Source organism: Phyllobates terribilis, unplaced genomic scaffold (genome assembly GCF_046119375.1).
Source record: "Phyllobates terribilis strain yellow unplaced genomic scaffold, ASM4611937v1 Scaffold_14__1_contigs__length_39327217, whole genome shotgun sequence".
In the NCBI taxonomy this organism is placed as follows: Eukaryota; Metazoa; Chordata; class Amphibia; order Anura; family Dendrobatidae; genus Phyllobates; species Phyllobates terribilis.
In genome coordinates this window covers 5,826,187-5,848,605 of record NW_027362774.1, presented here as the reverse complement: position 1 = coordinate 5,848,605, position 22,419 = coordinate 5,826,187, and positions in this window count along the sequence as shown.

The window sequence follows — 22,419 nt, the reverse complement described above, 5'->3', positions numbered from 1 at the left end:
AAAATCCAGTTATGATTTTGGTGCACGAACAGTTATCGAACATAACCTCGAACAGCCGAATTTTTCTCAAATTGTTCGTGTTCGCCGACCGGCTCGAACACCGCCCAAAACAGCTCGAATTTGAGATTGGCGAACAGTTCGAGTAGAACAACGCTCATCTCTAATCAGGAGGTCCTGCATGGGTGCCGCCATCTTGGTGAAGCCTGGTATAAACCTTCGGTAGTAGCCTACCAACCCGAGGAACTGCCGCACTTCTTTAATGGTGGAAGGTCTCGGCCAGTCCTTGATTACGGTGATCTTGTCGGGGTCTGGTGCTACACCGTCAGCGTTTACCACATGTCCTAAGTACTGTACTTTGGGCTTCAGCAGGTGGCACTTTGATGGCTTCACCTTCAGGCCAAAGCCAGCCAGGGCTTCAAACACTTCCGCCAGGTGCTTCAGATGATCCGCATATGTCTTGGAGTATACTATGATGTCATCCCGGTACAGGAGGACTGTCTTGAAATTTTTATGTCCTAGACAGCATTCCATCAACCGCTGGAAGGTTCCTGGGGCATTGCAGAGCCCGAATGGCATGCAGTTGAACTCGCTGAGGCCCATCGGGGTGGTGAATGCGGTCTTTTCCTTATCCGCCTCTGCTACAGGAACCTGCCAATACCCACTAGTAAGATCCAAAGTAGAGAAATAATTAGAAGATTTTAATGCAGCTAGTGACTCCTGTATCCTGGGTAGCGGGTATGCATCTTTATGAGTTATGCGGTTAATTTGCCTGTAGTCTACACACATTCTCATTGTGCCATCCTTTTTCTTTACACGAACTAATGGAGCTGCCCAGGGGCTACAACTGTCTCTTATTACCCCAGCCTCCTTCATCTCTTGTAACATCCCTTTGGCATTCTGGTAGTGTGCTGGCGGTACAGGCCGGTACCTTTCTTTAATGGGTGGATGGTCTCCCGTGGGGATATGGTGTTGAACCCCCTTTACCTGCCCGAAGTCGAGTGGATGTTTACTGAAGACCCTTTCATACTCCTGGACCACCCGGTACACTCCTTGTTTTTGGTGCTGAGGGGTGGAGTCAGTGCCCACATGTAGCTTCTGACACCAGTCCTCCATCTGTCCCTTGGAGCCATTATCCTCCGCCTGTTGGGATGGAGGTAAGGGTTCCACTGCCTTTATAGCATTCTGGCTGACGGTGAATAGCTTGGCTAGGGTTGCATACCAGGGCAAATTGACTTAGTTTTCCCCAATGTTCAGGATGCGGACTGGCACTCTCCCGTGGCGAACATCAACCACCCCCCTGGCTGTCAAAATGGTGGGCCTACTATCTGAGTAGACGGGCTCTACTAGGGCCTGGTAATCTCTACCCCATAGACCAATGGCTGTCCGGCACCATATCAGCATTTCACTTTTTGGGGGCATGGCAACAGGGAACGGGTCACTCATCCTAACACTGCCAATCTCACCACCAGACAGTTCTACCTGTTGTCTTTTCATCAGGGCTCTGATCTCTCTTTGTAGAACCCGTTGCTGGCTGGAACTGGCAGTCTCCGCAACCTGCTGTAACAAGACAATTATTTCTGCAAGACAATTTTCAATGACATTAGTGCCTAAGGTTATCAAGGGATGACTTTCTCGGTGATCAATGTCAACAATTATCAGTCCCTGTGCTGGCAGCTCGACTTTGCCAACTTTTATGGTCACTTCTTTAAACCCCACCTGGGGTACGGGCTGACCATTGCTGGCATATATACTCAAATGTTCATCTGGATGGCGCGTAATGTCCGAATCAGTCCAGTATCGTTTGAAAAGAATGTAGGGAATGGTGGTCACCTGGGATCCAGTGTCCAGCAACGCGCTCATTGGAAAGCCGTCCAGCACGACAGGTAGGACCGGTCGTCCTCCCACATATTTGTTTCGCCAGCTTGATGGGCCTGGTGGTCTTATGCCTGGGGGTTGGCCCTCTGCCCCAGGTTTTGCTCGTTTAAATGACAGTACCTTGCATAATGTCCTGGCTGGTTGCAGCGGCGGCAGATGGGTTGTCCGTCCTGGTCGTAGCGGTCGCTGTTCCTCCCTCTGGATGGTGGAATCCTCTTCTGTGGGCACCGCGGGACATCCTCCGGACTGGAAGCCAGCTGGATCTTTCCTTTGGGAGACACCTGCAAGGACTGCACAGTTTTGGTTAGCGCAGCTACACTTTTAGTCAGTTCTTGGACCTGATGGTGCAGGTCTGTAGACGGGGCATTTTCCAGAGTCTGTTCATCAGCTCCTACAGGCTTTGGGGAAAAGGGTGCCACCTCCTGGTGGTAGGTGATAGCTGGGCGCTGGTGAGATATAGCGCCACCTGGTGCCGGTTCTCGAAGCACTCGGATGGCTCTGTCCTTAAATTGAGCAAAGTCTAAATCAGGGTTTTGCAGAGCCATCATGCGCAGCTGGGTTCGGTGGGCGCTGGACAGTAAACCCTCAATAAATTGCTCAGTTAACAGTCTGCTTTCATCATGCACACTGTCAGGGTCTACCTGTTTGATGGTCCTCAGTGCCTCCTGCAGGTTTAAAGCATAGTCCCGTACACTGTCCTGTGCCCGTTGTTTGCACCCATAAAACTTCATTTTGATCTCTGCTGTAGTGCGGGTGTCAAAAGTGTCCTTTAGGCGGCCCAGTATCTCTTTTACAGTCCCTTTTTCTCTGGCTGACCAGGACTTTACTTCTCTCTGGACTGCACTGTCAGGAAAACAGCACCCACTTTTGGGTCAGACCTTGCAGCTCTCTGGCGCCCCCTTATCCTGCCGGTCAAACACGGTATTGACCGACGATAAGCACGGGTGCAGCTGCTCTAATTTATGTCGACTATTGCGGCACGTGATGTGACAGGACGTATATATACCTCCAGTTCCTTCCAGGAACGTATATATACCTCCGACTAGCCACCCTCAAACCACAATATCACATAAATACTGGTATGCTGCCACCACCGATCGCTTAACAGGTGGATCGGGTACCTGGTAGGTAACGTGAATTAGCGGGTGAGGACCGTGTTTGCTCGACATAGGACAAGAAGAACGAAACTGGTAAATAATTATGATTTACTCCCAAAGGGGGGCAGTGTTTACAAAATATATATAAGATATTATAAAGGAGACAATTTACATGTATGCATAAACAGTTATTAAAATAAAAGGGATAAGTAATAGCAAAACCTGCTTCACAAGGTGATGGTCTCAGATTCTGTGGGGGGGACGGCTCCCCGGAAATTAGAGGTCATTCTTCTATGCCGCGTGGTGTGCGTGCGTCCGACGTCCCTGAGAAGAATGACCTGAAAATGTCCGATTTTCTTTTTTGAAAAGCAGCCAAAACTCTGGGAGACACCCATTATTTACCTCACAAGGGGGGCTCGGCTTTGTGAGACCACCCAGCTGCATAGAACATAAAAACCTTCATGTTTCATATCTTGGTGTGGGGGGGTCCCACATCCAAGATGGAGACATCATGTTGACCGTCACTAATTTTCATGCAGATGGATATTAAACAGGACCTCTCTATGATGCTCAGAAGCTAAGAAACCAATTCCTCGATTTCTGGGGGTATCCCAGTTATGAAAAATATATCATTGTAACCAGGAAAATGTGAACATTCCAAAAATCTGGTCCCTGGGTTAGTGACCGTCATGTGCGTTTTTAAATTCTACATTAACTGTACAAGCTTTTAAACAATGGGAATTTTGGAGGGAATAATCTAGTTTGAGCTAGAAGCTGCGCTACACTGAGGGTTTACGACGCTAATAAAAATTCTTAGGGTGGGGGCCAGCACTGCAGTTCTATGTCTTCTTACAAACAACCGGGGGGTGGGGGGTTTTCTTTTTTAAAACATCTCTCATTTTTAAAATTCGGGAAAAAATACCTTCCAGAGTCTGTTCATCAGCTCCTACAGGCTTTGGGGAAAAGGGTGCCACCTCCTGGTGGTAGGTGATAGCTGGGCGCTGGTGAGATATAGCGCCACCTGGTGCCGGTTCTCACAGCACCCGGATGGCTCTGTCCTTAAATTGAGCAAAGTCCAAATCAGGGTTTTGCAGAGCCATCATGCGCAGCTGGGTTCGGTGGGCGCTGGACAGTAAACCCTCAATAAATTGCTCAGTTAACAGTCTGCTTTCATCACGCACACTGTCAGGGTCTACCTGTTTGATGGCCCTCAGCGCCTCCTGCAGGTTTAAAGCATAGTCCCGTACACTGTCCTGTGGCCGTTGTTTGCACCCATAAAACTTCATTTTGATCTCTGCTGTAGTGCGAGTGTCAAAAGTATCCTTTAGGCGGCGCAGTATCTCTTTTACAGTCCCTTTTTCTCTGGCTGACCAGGACATTACTTCTCTCTGGACTGCACCAATCAACTGGCCTATGAGGATGCTCACTTTCTGCTCCTCAGACAGGGGGTATACTTTAAATAAACTGCTTAGTCTCACCTTGAAGTCACTCAGGGTGTGCGACTCTCCTGAGTACTGGGGCAACCACGCTGCCCCCGGTATATAAGGCATGGTGACTGGCATTACGGCGGCAGCGGCCGCGCCGGTGGTTGAAGTTCCCTCCATATCGGGTGTCTTCCTCCCCCCTAGTGAACCGTGGCCTACCTTCTTTCTCTCTTCTTCCGTAGGCCGCAGTTCCGCAGGCGAGGGTCTCCGTCGAGGACCTGGCGTCGCACGCGTCTCACGTCAGCGTTCGCTTTGGCTCCTTCCAGGATCTGGCGTTGCGTCAGCGCGCAGGGCGGGGCTTCGGACTTCGCGGGTTTTCAGCGATCACGCCCCTCTTCTTCCCTCTTGGCAACCCGAAAATGGCGGACAATGGCGAGAAAACAGCGGCAATGGCGGGAAAACTTCACCACGGTATGCGACACAGTTTCTTAAAGGCGCGCAGTACCTGGTGGTAACGGGCACGAAATCCTGCTGACTATGCCAAAATTGTCGCGCCCCCTGGGCCGTGGGGTACCCGGAGCCGGGCCAGTAGATGCTGGGGGTTGTAGTCACCGTGGCGGTGACCCGGTCCGTGACCCAGGTGGTCAATCCGAGGCGTATTATATGTGTATAGGTTATAATGTCCGACTACGCCACCTGTGGATTGCGGCTATGGGTAACCGCTGAAGCTGATGGTGTGTGCAGCAAGGTGATGTAACTCCCCACAGGAGGAGTGTAGCTTCAGGGCAGCGTGTAAGGATGATGATGGTGGTAGTACAGGGTAGCAGTAATAACAACAAGGAGTCTTTGCGGTGCAGTCCCAGGGTCTGGCTATCCCACTTATAGTCGTGTTGTAGCCCACGTCCCTGAGTGTAACGTGCTGTGCTCACCCGTATGGCTGGCGACTCGGACCCTATGTATTCCTCGCTCATCTGTGGCGGTACTGGTCCTTTCGTGTGGCTGAGCCTCCGGGCTTCTGATGGGCCTGCAATCTCCTGCCTTGCGGTATCTGCTGCTGGGTATACAATCCCCACAGCCTCGGACTCCGGTGTCCAGTCCTCTGTGTGAACAATCCAGGACGAGCTATCTCCAGCTCCAGTCCCTGGCTTCTTACTCCTGTGTCCTCAACTCGACTACAGGCCCGGTCTGAGCTAACCCCGCCTCCAGATCCAGTTATAAAGGGCAGGATCCTCCCCTTTCTGGCCTGGGGCAGGAGGTATTGCATATAGTGTGTTCCCTGACCAGGAAACCCCGGTTTTGCTCCCAGACGTGGTATTACTACCACTGTGACAACCAGACCCTCTGGGGGTGAAACACATCCACGAGGATTGGAGCCAGGAGGTCTCTGAATTCCTTATAAAATTCTGCTGTTATACCATCTGGACCTGGTGCCTTCTTCATATATAATTTATCAATAGCCGCCTTAACTTCCTCCACCTTTAATTCTGCTGTCAAAGGAGAAAAGTCAAGATAATTGGTATCAGGCACTGGAGTTGCCTCCAAGAATTGAGCCATCTTATCTTATCCCAAACTTTCCTCTGAAACAAGTCAGCATAGTAAGATCTCACCACCCCCAGGATACCCTCCCGTGAATCCTGCAATACACCCTGGGAGTCAGTGAGACCTGGGACCATTTTTTTGGCCACTCTCTCCCTACAATTCTCTAAGGGATCAGGTGCCCCTAAGGACCCATAATCCCGTTCAAGAACCAGGGAGGTATACCTGCTGTACTGATACTGCCTTATCTCAGATTTCAGCCGATCGATCTTCACTTTGTCATCCCCGCCTGCCGAATACAGTGACTCCAATTCTTTACGCAGCTTTAGGTACTGGCTGTACTTATTCCTCCCTTTATTAACTGACAGTCTCTTTAAGAGGGATCTGATATCTTCCTTGACGTCCTCCCACCAGTCAGCCATGTTGTCATAAAAATCAACCCTGTCTAGATGGACCTGAATAAGGGAGTGGACACGACTCTGGACATAGGCATCATCTAGGAGACTTTAATTAAGCTTCCACAACCCTCTACCAATGTCCGGACGGTTAGAGGTCCCCAGACAGAAGCACAAGGCGAGGTGATTAGAGTAAGGGACGACCTTCTCACTCAGGGAGCTGACAGCCTCAGTAGGACTCACAAAAACAAAATCTATCCTACTGCTCCTGTTGGAACAAGAATGCGTGAATTTTGGCTGATGACCTCCCTGTGTGAAAACGTCAGTCAGTCCTGCCTGCATTATGATGTTATGTAGGACCTTGCCGTCCCTGGTCACTGTCCTACCTGAGGAGCTGCCACCTGATGTCAGTATGGCATTAAAGTCTCCCGCCATCACCACCAGAAGAGATGTGAAGAGGAAAGGCTTGATGTCATTAAACAGCTGGATCCTGACAGTCACCATCTGTGGCCCATAGATGTTAATAAGCCGGAGTCGCCTACCATGGATAGTGACTTCCAGGACCAGACACCTTCCCATGACCACTTCTGTCATCCTATGTACAGTCACATCATGGGTGTTAAACAGCACAGCAACCCCGACGTAAGGCTCCACAGCCAGTGACCAGAAAGATGGACCGGACCGCCGTTCCCTCTCCGCCTCTCTCATAAGCCCCAGAGATGTCAGTCGTGTCTCCTGCAGGAAGATGACATCTGTGTCCAGGTATCTGAGATGTTCATACACCGTGTGTCTCGTCCTCCTCACCTTAATACTATTCACGTTACTCGATGTCAGTGTTAATGAGAACCCTGCCATCACAACACAATATAGAAGGAGTAGAGTAACAGCCATCATTATGAATCAGAGATGTTCTGTCCACCACCGGTGTCCATGTCAGCCTCTGCCTGAGGGTCCACAGATAAGGGCTTCCGCTTTGGCGGAGGATGGTCCTCTGTGTCCCTGTCACACTCAGCATCAACTTTCCTCAACTCTTTCTCATAGTCATAATCATTATACTCAGATAAGACTCCATATTTGTTGGATACGACCATCACATCTGCAGAACTCTGGACCTTCTTACTAGCACTCTGACCAGAGTCATATTCTGCCTCAGGTTTACGGGAGGATGTGTTCTTTTTCTTCCTTTTATTATGATTAACGCTCCAGTCATCAGATACAGACATTGATGCTGAAGGGGGGGCTACCTGGGGCACGACCTCCATGTTCCCCTCTGCACCCCGCTGCTCTGGTGTTACATGGGTGGACTCCTGGAGGGCATCTGAGCTGTTCACTATCTCTCCTGACATTAAATCCTCCTCCTCCTGCACCCCTGCCACCACCTCCTGAGCCTTTGCCCCCGCCACCAAATCCTCATCAGGGAAGCCTCTGCAGATATTGTGCCAGGCATCTGGACAGTCCCTGTGAGGGTGGCCGATCTTACCACAGAGGTTGCACCTGATGTTCTGACAGTCTGCAGCTACATGGCCGACTTCCCCGCACAGGCTGCACTTCACCACTGTACAGGTATTCGCCAGGTGACCTGCCTTGCCACATTCGAAGCACTTTCTGGGCTGGCCGGGGTAGAAACATACACCCTTCTCCCTCCCAATAAAGAAGGAGTTGGGTAAGTGGGCAGTGATGTTATTACACTGGCGCAGCTTCACCAAGACCTTCCACCCGTCCAGATACCATCGTTATCTCTGCTTCTGGTGAGGTCAGAGACGAGGTCACAATGGCTCCGGAGCCACACCACAATGTCCTGCGGGGGAACAGACTCATTCCAGAAGATGACATTAACCAAAACCGTATCTGGCTTAGAGATGGGAATAAAACTGAACTTACTCCAGCCCTCAGCATCTCTGAACTTGGGGAAATTGGCCCAGAATCTGTCCAGATCAGACATGAGCTTAAAGCTGACATCATAGCCCTGCCTGTCTGGTAGATTAATTACTGCCCAGATGTTAACTGGCGCAAACCCCATCTGGTGGCACAAACCTCCTGTCGGGCAGATCCTCCTTGGCACCTCTGTGCCTGAAACGCACGACGTTCCTCCGTTTAAACGCCTGGTCGGTATAATTAGCGCCAGAAGTAAAGGACGGAGCACCACGGCTCTAGGCATTACTGGGGGGAACTTGCGGGGTCACACTGGGCTGACTAACAGGGTGAGGGTCTGCTGCAGGGGGACCTTGTGTGCTTGGAATTAAAGGAGGAAAATCACAGACATTATCATGCACATTATTATCATCAACATCAATGTCATTATCAGACTGTGCCATGTCCACCACAGACTCTGTGCTCCCTCCAGCCCCCGACCCCACAGATACACTATGATTATCCCCAGCATGAGAGCCCTGCTGGGCACCACCAGAAACTAATGACAAATGTCCACTGTCCGGCTGCTGTGCTGGGTATCCTGGGACTTGTGGTACCACCGCTGTACCCTGCACTCCATGCTCCTGCTTGGGATCTGCCGCAGGCTGTGGCGGCTGCTGGTGCAGTATTCGCCCCTTTTGGAACAAGAAGCTTGCGGGTTGCAGCACTGGCCGCACCGGCTTCTGGGGCCCACATGGGACAATGTCTGACTGTGAATCAGCAGAGTACTGCACGTACAACATAGGCAGTTCCTGGTTCCTGTCAGTCTCTGCCAGGGGCCCCAACCTCTCAAAGACACAGTCCATGTCCTTCACCACATTTGCCAGCTCTACCCCCAGTGAGTTCAGCCTCCGGTCATACACGGTGTGATCCCCGGGATCCTCAGCCTTTACTTTATATACACAGTCTATTGATACCTGTATTAGCTGCTTCTGCTGCTGTAACACACGCAACCTCTCCACCAGTCCTGGGATGTCCTCTGCAATCTGCAGCCCTGGTGCACATGGAGTCTCCTGGGATCCTGCCTTCAGCGAGGTCTCTGGCTGCTTCGACCTAGATGTCTCCTTGGGTTCTACCACTGCTGGTTTCATGGCTCCAGGCTCCACAGCACTTTTACTGCTGCCACCTGACTGCGACCTCGTGCGTCCAGAGCACGCCTTGCTGGTCACCACGTGCTTCTGCTGCAGGTTCTCCTGGAGGGTCTGTCTCTCCAGAGATGTCCTCCTCTGCCGGCTTGGAGTGAGCTGCACACCTGAGGCTGGTGATGGGATCTGCCTCCCCTCCCGGCCAACAAGCTGCTTTCCTCCATTCAGCTTCCCAGCAGTAGATTCCTTCTGGATCTTTCCTAATTGCACTTCACTCTGCTTGCCTTGGCTGGCCGACTGCTTTACTGTGACCTTCTTACATACGACCACGGCTTTTCCTTCTTCCTTTACTTTACTCACTTTCACAACTTCATCTTTCTTGCTGCTGCTGTTACTTCCATTCGGAGCTTTGTTCTCCTCAGAAGTCACTTTGGGATTTGCATCCACATTAGAACGAGCTTGGGAGTTTCCTCCCAGTGTAGGCCTGGAAGCCTGGGCCTTGCTTGGAGATCTTTCCCGCCCAGGGAGGCCCCTCCCCGGGCTTGCTCCAGACATCAGGAGAACCACTGACACACGTCCTCACAGCTAGGAGGCAGTATTATAGTAGTTATATTCTTGTATATAGGGGGCAGTATTATAGTAGTTATATTCTTGTACATAGGGGTAGTATTATAGTAGTTATATTCTTGTACATAGGAGCAGTATTATAGTAGTTATATTCTTGTACATTGGAGCAGTATTATAGTAGTTATATTCCTGTACATAGGGGCAGTATTATAGTAGTTATATTCTTGTACATAGGAGGCAGTATTATAGTAGCTATATTCTTGTACATAGGAGCAGTATTATAGTAGCTATATTCTTGTACATATGGGGCAGTATTATAGTAGTTATATTCTTGTACATAGGGGCAGTATTATAGTAGTTATATTCTTGTACATAGGGGCAGTATTATAGTAGTTATATTCTTGTACATAGGAGCAGTATTATAGTAGTTATATTCTTGTACATAGGGAGCAGTATTATAGTAGTTATATTCTTGTACATAGGGGCAGTATTATAGTAGTTATATTCTTGTATATAGGGGCAGTATTATAGTAGTTATATTCTTGTACATAGGAGGCAGTATTATAGTAGCTATATTCTTGTACATAGGAGCAGTATTATAGTACCTTTATTCTTGTACATATGGGGCAGTATTATAGTAGTTATATTCTTGTACATAGGGGCAGTATTATAGTAGTTATATTCTTGTACATAGGGGCAGTATTATAGTAGTTATATTCTTGTACATAGGAGCAGTATTATGGTAGTTATATTCTTGTACATAGGAGCAGTATTATAGTAGTTATATTCTTGTACATAGGGGCAGTATTATAGTAGTTATATTCTTGTACATAGGATCAGTATTATAGTAGTTATATTCTTGTACATAGGAGCAGTATTATAGTAATTATATTCTTGTACATAGGGGGCAGTATTATAGTAGCTATATTCTTGTATTTAGGAGCAATATTATAGTATTATATTCTTGTACATAGGGGCAGCATTATAGTAGTTATATTCTTGCACATAGGGGGCAGTATTATAGTAGTTATATTCTGGTACATAGGGGCAGTATTATAGTATTTATATTCTTGTACATAGGAGCAGTATTATAGTAGTTATATTCTTGTACATAGGAGCAGTATTATAGTAATTATATTCTTGTACATAGGGGGCAGTATTATAGTAGTTATATTCTTGTATTTAGGAGCAATATTATAGTATTATATTCTTGTACATAGGGGGCAGTATTACAGTAGTTATATTCTTGTACATAGGGGTAGTATTATAGTAGTTACATTCTTGTACATAGGGGGCAGTATTATAGTAATTATATTCTTGTACATAGGGGGCAGTATTATAGTAGTTATATTCTTGTATTTAGGAGCAATATTATAGTTTTATATTCTTGTACATAGGGGCAGTATTATAGTAGTTATATTCTTGTACATAGGGGCAGTATTATAGTTATTATATTCTTTTACATAGGAGGCAGTATTATAGTAGTTATATTCTTGTACATAGGGGTAGTATTATAGTAGTTGTATTCTTGTACATAGGGGGCAGTATTATAGTAATTATATTCTTGTACATAGGGGGCAGTATTATAGTAGTTATATTCTTGTATTTAGGAGCAATATTATAGTTTTATATTCTTGTACATAGGGGCAGTATTATAGTAGTTATATTCTTGTACATAGGGGCAGTATTATAGTTATTATATTCTTTTACATAGGAGGCAGTATTATAGTAGTTATATTCTTGTACATAGAGGTAGTATTATAGTAGTTGTATTCTTGTACATAGGGGGCAGTATTATAGTAATTATATTCTTGTACATAGGGGTCAGTATTATAGTAGTTATATTCTTGTATTTAGGAGCAATATTATAGTTTTATATTCTTGTACATAGGGGCAGTATTATAGTAGTTATATTCTTGTACATAGGGGCAGTATTATAGTAGTTATTTTCTTGTACATAGGAGGAGTATTATAGTAGTTTTATTCTTCTATACTGGAAGCAGCAAGGTAAAAGCAGTTTGAACTTGCTGTGGATGATTTGGGTAGTAAGACCACGCTGTTTCTTTAGTGATATGTGAAAGGACAATTACAGTTTATGGACATTTAACATCTAGTAGAGAAGTCAGTGTATTCCTGTTTGTAGTTCTGCTTTGAACTTCATGTCTCTTTCATGAGCTCCCAGCAGTTGTCACTTTTTTTCCACTTTTGTTCTTTGGCTTTACCCAGCTGGGGGCGACACTGAGCACAGAAGTTCTCTATCTGTAAATCCTTGTCTCTTTCTGATGTAAAATGCATAAAAGATGGCATTTAATAAAACCTCCAGTATTTTTAGAATCTGTTTCCCACACACCAATTTTATGGAATCTTAAAATAGTTGGCCAAGTATAGGGAGTGTTAAAAATCAATTAAATAATCAGCGGCTCCAATTCTAGTCATTCCCCCCACACTCCTGTCCAGCACTGATGATGTCTATTATTCATGTGACCGCTACAGCCAGTCACTGGCAGCAGCAGTCATGTGCTAAATATGTAAAAATCACCATTGAGGCCTATGATTGGCTGCATCGGTCACATTAATCTGCGCCGATGATTATTTTCTTTACTTTTCAACAGTCTTTACTCTCAGTCAACATTTTGACAACTTCTCTAAAAACTCATAATACCCTTTTAGAAAAATGTAAAGGTTTGCTTGATTCTTCCATCACGAGTAGGATATTCTGACAAAATGGGGAGAAAACGGCGCAATTTGAAGAAAGATAAGGCAACATTATATTATTTAAGCAGAATATTGATGACTTATTGAACCCCATTAAACTACGACTTCCTTAAGGTAAAAGCTACTTTTTAACATACTTTAACCCCTTAACAACATTTGCCGTACTAATACGCGTCTGTGCCCTGGGACTTAAGAGCCAGACCCGTATTAGTACGTCATGGCGATCGCGCGCGCACACAGGCTGTGCGGGCGCGATCGCCGCCGGGTGTCAGCTGATTGTCACAGCTGACACCCGGTACTATGTGCAGGGAGCGGTCCTGCACCGCTCCCAGCACATTAACCCCCGCGATGCTGCGATCAAAGTCGATCGAAGTCGATCGCAGCATTGCGGGGGCAAGGGGAGGTGATCGCCGATACTCACCTCCTCTTCCGGCTTTCAGCGCAGTCTGCAAAGGCTTCCCGGGTGTTGCCATGACGACCCGATGTCGTCATGACAACATCCGGGTCACCAGACAGCAGGAAGATTGCTTGGACATGCGCAGTGCATCCCCAAGCAATCTTCACACTGTGCATTTCTGACAGCTTGCATGGCATAGGGATGGTGCTGCATTCCTGTGCCATGCAGGCGATCAGAGAAAAAAAAGTGAAAGTCCCAGAGTGGGACAAAGTAATAAAGTGTATAAACTGTGTGAAAGTGGAAAAAAAAAATATGCAAAAATATAAAAAAAAAATAAAAAAAATAATCCACCAAAAATAAAAATATAATGTACCCATCAATAAATATTATTATTATTAAAAAAAAAAACAATAAAAGTACACATATTTGGTATCGCCGCGTCCAGAACAACCTGACCTATAAAACTGTCCCACTAGTTAACCCCTTCAGAGAACACGGTAAAAAAAAAAAAACGAAGCAAAAAACAATGCTTTATCACCATACCGCCAAACAAAAAGTGGAATAACACGCGATCAAAAAGACGCACATAAATAAAAATGATACCGCTGAAAATGTCATCTCGTCCCGCAAAAAACAAGCCACCATACAGCTCCATCAGCCGAAAAATAAAAAAGTTATAGCTCTCAGAATAAAGCGATGCTAAAAAATATTTTTTTCTATAAAATAGCTTTTATTGTGTATAAGCGCCAAAACATAGAAAAATGATACAAATGTGGTACCGCTGTAAACGTACTGACCCGAAGAATAAAGATACCTCATCAATTTTACCACACGCGGAACAGAATTAAAAAAAAAAAAAAAATTCCTGAATTGTTGGTTTTTGTTTATTCTGCCTCCCAAAAATCGGAATAGAAAGCGATCAAAAAATGTCACGTGCCTGAAAATGGCACCAATAACAACGTCAAGTCATCCCGCAAAAAACGAGCCGTCACATGACTGTCTGCCAAAATCTGGAAAAATTATAGCTCTCAAAATATGGCGATGCAAAAACTAGATTTTACAAAAAATGCGTCTTTTAGTGTGTGACAGCTGTCAGTCATAAAAACCCCATATGATTCTAGCATTGCTGTAATCACACCGACCCGAAGAATAAAGTCGTCTAATCACTTATACCGCACAAGGAACAGCGTCAAAAATAAACTCTTGGGTTAGGATTGGGCTAGGGTTAGGGCTGGGTTTGGGGCTAGGGCTGTGCTGGGGCTAGGGTTGTGCTGGGGCTAGGGTTGTGCTGGGGCTAGGGTTGTGCTGGGGCTAGGGTTGTGCTGGGGCTAGGGTTGTGCTGGGGCTAGGGTTGTGCTAGGGTTAGGGCTGGGGTTGGAATTTTTTTCAAAAGTAAGAAAAAAAGATGACGATATGGCGACTAGTGTTGAGAGCAAGTGCTCGCTACTTGAGTTTGCATCGGGTGCTCTGGTATGCATTGAGTATCGTGGGTATTTGAGTGACATGCTCGAGTCTCTGCCCTATATGCTTCCCGGCCAAAAAACTTTACGGGGATTGCCTGCCATGCACGAGCGATTCCCGCATGTTTTTTTTTGGGTGTCTAATAACCGTGAAACATGCGGAGCAGGGACTCGAGCATGTCACTCGAGCACACGCTGTACATGGTGCATACCTGAGTACCCGATGCAAACTCAAGTAGCGAGCACTTGCGCTCAAGAATAATGACAACTTATTCAATATGATGACCTAATGTAAACAAATTCTGTGCCGTACCTCTGGGTTCAAAATGTTCACTATACACCTTAATAAAATCCTTGAGGGGTATAGTTTCCAAAATGGGGACACTTGTGGGGGAGCTCCACTGTTTAGGCACATCACGGGCTCTCCAAACGCGACATGGTGTCCGCTAACAAATTGAATGGAAAATCGGCTCAAATTGTTAGTGGACGCCATGTTGCGTTTGGAGAGCCCCTGTGTGCCCAAACATTGGAGCTCCCCCACAAGTGACCCCATTTTGGAAACTAGACCCCCCAAGGCACCTATCTAGATGCATAGTGAGCACTTGGAACCCCCAGGTGCTTCACAAATTGATTCGTAAAAATGAAAAAGTGAAAAAAAAAACACTTTTTCATTTTTATGAATCAATTTGGGAAGCACCTGGGGTTCCAAGTGCTCACTATGAATCTAGATAGGTGCCTTGGGGGGTCTAGTTTCCAAAATGGGGTCACTTGTGGGGGAGCTCCAATGTTTGGGCACACAGGGACTCTCCAAATGCAACATGATATCCGCTAACAAATTGTCGGCTCAAATTGTTAGCGGACACCATGTTGCGTTTGGAAAGCCCCTGTGTGCCCAAACTTTGGAGATCCCCCACAATTGACCCCATTTTGGAAACTAGACCCCCCAAGGCACCTATCTAGATGCATAGTGAGCACTTGGAACCCCCAGGTGCTTCACAAATTGATTCGTAAAAATGAAAAAGTGAAAAAAAAAACATTTTTTCATTTTTATGAATCAATTTGTGAAGCATTTGGGGTTCCAAGTGCTCACTATGCATCTAGATAGGTGCCTTGGGGGGTCTAGTTTCCAAAATGGGGTCACTTGTGGGGGAGCTCCAATGTTTGGGCACACAGGGACTCTCCAAATGCAACATGATATCCGCTAACAAATTGAATGGAAAATCGGCTCAAATTGTTAGCGGACACCACGTTGCGTTTGGAGAGTCCCTCTGTGCCCAAACTTTGGAGCTCCCCCACAAGTGACCCCGTTTTGGAAACTAGACCCCCCAAGGCACCTTTCTAGATGCATAGTGAGCACTTGGAACCCCCAGGTGCCTCACAAATTGATTCGTAAAAATGAAAAAGTGAAAAAAAAAACACTTTTTCATTTTTATGAATCAATTTGGGAAGCACCTGGGGTTCCAAGTGCTCACTATGAATCTAGATAGGTGCCTTGGGGGGTCTAGTTTCCAAAATGGGGTCACTTGTGGGGGAGCTCCAATGTTTGGGCACACAGGGACTCTCCAAATGCAACATGATATCCGCTAACAAATTGTCGGCTCAATTCAATAAACTGCTGGATGCTGAAAACTGGGAAAACGTGGCTTGTGTGCTCTGATTGACCTGGTGCAGCGAGTGTCCCCCAGTATGATGACTAGCACTGCCTTACAACATACACTGCTCAAAAAAATAAAGGGAACACTCAAATAACACATCCTAGATCTGAATGAATGAAATATTCTCATTGAATACTTTGTTCTGTAGAAAGCTGAATGTGCTGACAACAAAATCACACAAAAATCATCAATGGAAATCACATTTATTAACCAATGGAGGCCTGGATTTGGAGTCACCCCCAAAATTAAAATGGAAAAACACACTACAGGCTGATCCAACTTTGATGTAATGTCCTTAAAACAAGTCACAATGAGTCTCAGTATTGTGTGTGGCCTCCACGTGCCTGTATGACCTCCCTACAACGCCTGGGCATGCTCCTGATGAGGCTCAGTATTGTGTGTGGCCTCCACGTGCCTGTATGACCTCCCTACAATGCCTGGGCATGCTCCTGATGAGGCTCAGTATTGTGTGTGGCCTCCACGTGCCTGTATGACCTCCCTACAACGCCTGGGCATGCTCCTGATGAGGCTCAGTATTGTGTGTGGCCTCCACGTGCCTGTATGACCTCCCTACAACGCCTGGGCATGCTCCTGATGAGGCTGAGTATTGTGTGTGGCCTCCACGTGCCTGTATGACCTCCCTACAACGCCTGGGCATGCTCCTGATGAGGCTGAGTATTGTGTGTGGCCTCCACGTGCCTGTATGACCTCCCTACAATGCCTGGGCATGCTCCTGATGAGGCTGAGTATTGTGTGTGGCCTCCACGTGCCTGTATGACCTCCCTACAATGCCTGGGCATGCTCCTGATGAGGCTGAGTATTGTGTGTGGCCTCCACGTGCCTGTATGACCTCCCTACAACGCCTGGGCATGCTCCTGATGAGGCTGAGTATTGTGTGTGGCCTCCACGTGCCTGTATGACCTCCCTACAACGCCTGGGCATGCTCCTGATGAGGCTCAGTATTGTGTGTGGCCTCCACGTGCCTGTTTGACCTCCCTACAACACCTGGGCATGCTCCTGATGAGGTTGCGGATGGTATCCTGTGAGATCTCCTCCCAGACCTGGACTAAAGCATCCGCCAACTCCTGGACAGTCTGTGGTGCAACGTGACGTTGGTGGATGGAGCGAGACATGATGTCCCAGATGTGCTCAGTCGGATTCAGGTCTGGGGAACGGGTGGCCAGTCCATAGCTTCAATGCCTTCATCTTGCAGGAACAGCTGACACACTCCAACCACATGAGATCTGGCATTGTCCTGCATTAGGAGGAACCCAGGGCCAACCGCACCAGCATATGGTCTCACAAGGGGTCTGAGGATCTCATCTCGGTACCTAATGGCAGTCAGGCTACCTCTGGCGAGCACATGGAGGGCTGTGCTTCCCTCCAAAGAAATGCTACCCCACACCATTTCTGACCCACTGCCAAACCGGTCATGCTGAAGGATGTTGCAGGCAGCAGATCGCTCTCCACGCCGTCTCCAGACTCTGTCACGTCTATCACATGTGCTCAGTGTGAACCTGCTTTCATCTGCGAAGAGCACAGGGCGCCAGTGGTGACTTTCCCAATCCTGGTGTTCTGTGGCAAATGCCAAGCGTCCCCCATCTGTGGACGTCGGGCCCTCATACCACCCTCATGGAATCGGTTTCTAAACGGTTGTGCAGACACACGCACATTTGTGGCCTGCTGGAGGTCATTTTGCAGGGCTCTGGCAGTGCTCCTCCTGTTCCTCCTTGCACAAAGGCGGAGGTAGCGGTCCTGCTGCTGGGTTGTTGCCCTCTTACGGCCCCCTCCACGTCTCCTGGTGTACTGGCCTGTCTCCTGGTAGCGCCTCCAGTCTCTGGACACTACGCTGACAGACACAGCAAACCTTCTTGCCACAGCTCGCATTGATGTGCCATCCTGGATGAGCTGCACTACCTGAGCAACTTCTGTGGGTTGTAGAGTCCGTCTCATGCTACCACGAGTGTGAAAGCAAAACCAACATTCAAAAGTGACCAAAACATCAGCCAGAAAGCATTGGTACTGAGATGTGGTCTGTTTTCCCCACCTGCAGAACCACTCCTTTATTGAGGGTGTCTTGATAATTGCCAATAATTTCCATCTATTGTCTATGCCATTTGTACAACAGCGTGTGAAATTGATTGTCAATCAGTGTTGCTTCCTAAGTGGACAGTTTGATTTCACAGAATTTTGATTTACTTGGAGTTATATTATGTTATTTAAGTGTTCCCTTTATTTTTTGAGCAGTGTATATACAGTATATATGACTCGCTCTGTAATACTAAATAAATTGCTGTCCATGATAAATAAATAACACAATGATAAAAATGGTGAAAAAGTTTAAGAGCCCATAATTAAAAATGTTTGACAAAATATAACTACTATAATACTAACCTCTATGTACTAGAATATAACTTCTATAATACTGCTCCTATGTACAAGAATATAACTACTATAATACTACACCCTATATACAAGAATATAACTACTATAATACTGCCCCCTATGTACAAGAATATAACTACTATAATACTGCCCCCTATGTACAAGAATATAACTACTATAATACTGCCCCCTATGTACAAGAATATAACTACTATAATACTGCTCCTATGTACAAGAATATAACTACTATAATACTGCCCCCTATGTACAAGAATATAACTACTATAATACTGCCCCTATGTACAAGAATATAACTGCTATAATACTGCCCCTATGTACAAGAATATAACTACTATAATACTGACCCTATATACAAAAATATAACTACTATAATACTGCCCCTATATACAAGAATATAACTACTATAATACTGCCCCTATGTACAAGAATATAACTACTATAATACTGCTGCTATGTACAAGAATATCACTACTATAATACTGTTCCTATGTACAAAAATATAACTACTATAATACTGCCCCTATATACAAAAATATAAATACTATAATACTGCCCCTATATGCAAGAATATAACTACTATAATACTGCCCCTATGTACAAGAATATAACTACTATAATACTGCTGCTATGTAAAAGAATATAACTACTATAATACTGTTCCTATGTACAAGAATATAACTGCTATAATACTGCTCCTATGTACAAGAATATAACTACTATAATACTGCTCCTATGTACAAGAATATAACTACTATAATACTGCCCATATGTACGAGAATATAACTGCTATAATACTGCTCCCTAAGTACAAGAAAAGAACTACTATAATACTGCTCCTATGTACAAGAATATAACTGCTATAATACTGCTCCCTATGTACAAGAATATAATTACTATAATACTGCCCCCTATGTACAGGAATATAACTACTATAATACTGCTCCTATGTACAAGAATATAACTACTAAAATACTGCCCCCTATGTACAAGAATATAACTACTATAATACTGCCCCCTATGTACAGGAATACTACTATAATACTGCTCCCATGTACAAGAATATAGCTACTATAATACTTCCCCATATGTACGAGAATATAACTACTATAATACTGCTCCTATGTACAAGAATATAACCACTAAAATACAGCTGCCATGTACAAGAATATAACTACTATAATACTGCCCCTATGTACAAGAATATAACTACTATAATACTGCTCACTATGTACAAGAATATAACTACTATAATACTGCCCCTATGCACAAGAATATAACTACTATAATACTGCTCCTATGTACAAGAATATATCTACTATAATACTGCTCCTACATACAAGAATATAACTACTATAATACTGCCCCCTATGTACAAGAATATAATTACTATAATACTGCTCCTGTATACAAGAATATAACTTCTATAATACTGCTCCTATGTACAAGAATATAACTACTATAATACTGCTCCTATGTACAAGAATATATCTACTATAATACTGCTCTTACATACAAGAATATAACTACTATAATACTGCCCCCTATGTACAAGAATATAACTACTATAATACTGCTCGTATGTAGTAGAATATAACTACTATAATATTGCCCCTATGTACAAGAATATAACTGCTATAATACTGCTCCCATGTACAAGAATATAACTACTATATTACTGCTCCTATGCACAAGAATATAACTACTATAATACTGCCCCCTATGTACAAGAATATAACTACTATAATACTGCCCCCTATGTACAAGAATATAACTACTATAATACTGCTCCTATGTACAAGAATATAACTGCTATAATACTGCTCCTATGTACAAGAATATAACTACTATAATACTGCCCATATGTACGAGAATATAACTACTATAATACTGCCCCCTATGTACAAGAATAGAACTACTATAATACTGCTCCTATGTACAAGAATAAAACTACTATAATACTGCCCCTATGTACAAGAATATAACTACTATAATACTGCTCCTATGTACAAGAATATAACTACTATAATACTACCCATATGTACGAGAATATAACTACTATAATACTGCTCCCTATGTACAAGAAAAGAACTACTATAATACTGCTCCTATGTACAAGAATATAACTACTATAATACTCCTCCCTATGTACAAGAATATAACTACTATAATACTGCCCCCTATGTACAGGAATATAACTACTATAATACTGCTCCTATGTACAAGAATATAACTACTATAATACTGCCCCCTATGTTCAAGAATATAACTACTATAATACTGACCCCTATGTACAGGAATACTACTATAATACTGCTCCTATGTACAATAATATAACTACTATAATACTGCTCCTATGTACAAGAATATATCTACTACAATACTGCTCCTACATACAAGAATATAACTGCTATAATACTGCCCCCTATGTACAAGAATATAACTACTATAATACTGCTCCTATGTACAAGAATATAATTACTATAATACTGCTCTTATGTACAAGAATATAGCTACTATAATACTTCCCCATATGTACGAGAATATAACTACTATAATACTGCTCCTATGTACAAGAATATAACCACTATAATACTGCTCCTATGTACAAGAATATATCTACTATAATACTGCTCCTACATACAAGAATATAACTACTATAATACTGCCCCCTATGTACAAGAATATAATTACTATAATACTGCTCCTATGTACAAGAATATAACTACTATAATACTGCTCCTATGTACAAGAATATAGCTACTATAATACTTCCCCATATGTACGAGAATATAACTACTATAATACTGCTCCTAAGTACAAGAATATAACCACTATAATACTGCTCCTATGTGCAAGAATATATCTACTATAATACTGCTCCTACATACAAGAATATAACTACTATAATACTGCCCCCTATGTACAAGAATATAATTACTATAATACTGCTCCTGTATACAAGAATATAACTACTATAATACTGCTCCTATGTACAAGAATATAACTAGTATAATACTGCTCCTATGTACAAGAATATAACTACTATAATACTGCTCCTATGTACAAGAATATAACTGCTATAATGCTGCTCCTATGTACAAGAATATAACTACTATAATACTGCTCCTATGTACAAGAATATAACTACTATAATACTGCCCATATGTACAAGAATATAACTACTATAATACTGCTCCTATGTACAAGAATATAGCTACTATAATACTTCCCCATATGTACGAGAATATAACTACTATAATACTGCTCCTATGTACAAGAATATAACCACTATAATACTGCTCCTATGTGCAAGAATATATCTACTATAATACTGCTCCTACATACAAGAATATAACTACTATAATACTGCCCCCTATGTACAAGAATATAATTACTATAATACTGCTCCTGTATACAAGAATATAACTACTATAATACTGCTCCTATGTACAAGAATATATCTACTATAATACTGCTCCTACATACAAGAATATAACTACTATAATACTGCTCCTATGTGAAAGAATATATCTACTATAATACTGCCCCCTATGTACAAGAATATAACTAGTATAATACTGCTCCTATGTACAAGAATATAACTACTATAATACTGCTCCTATGTACAAGAATATAACTGCTATAATGCTGCTCCTATGTACAAGAATATAACTACTATAATACTGCTCCTATGTACAAGAATATATCTACTATAATACTGCTCCTACATACAAGAATATAACTGCTATAATACTGCCCCCTATGTACAAGAATATAACTACTATAATACTGCTCCTATGTACAAGAATATAATTACTATAATACTGCTCTTATGTACAAGAATATAGCTACTATAATACTTCCACATATGTACGAGAATATAACTACTATAATAC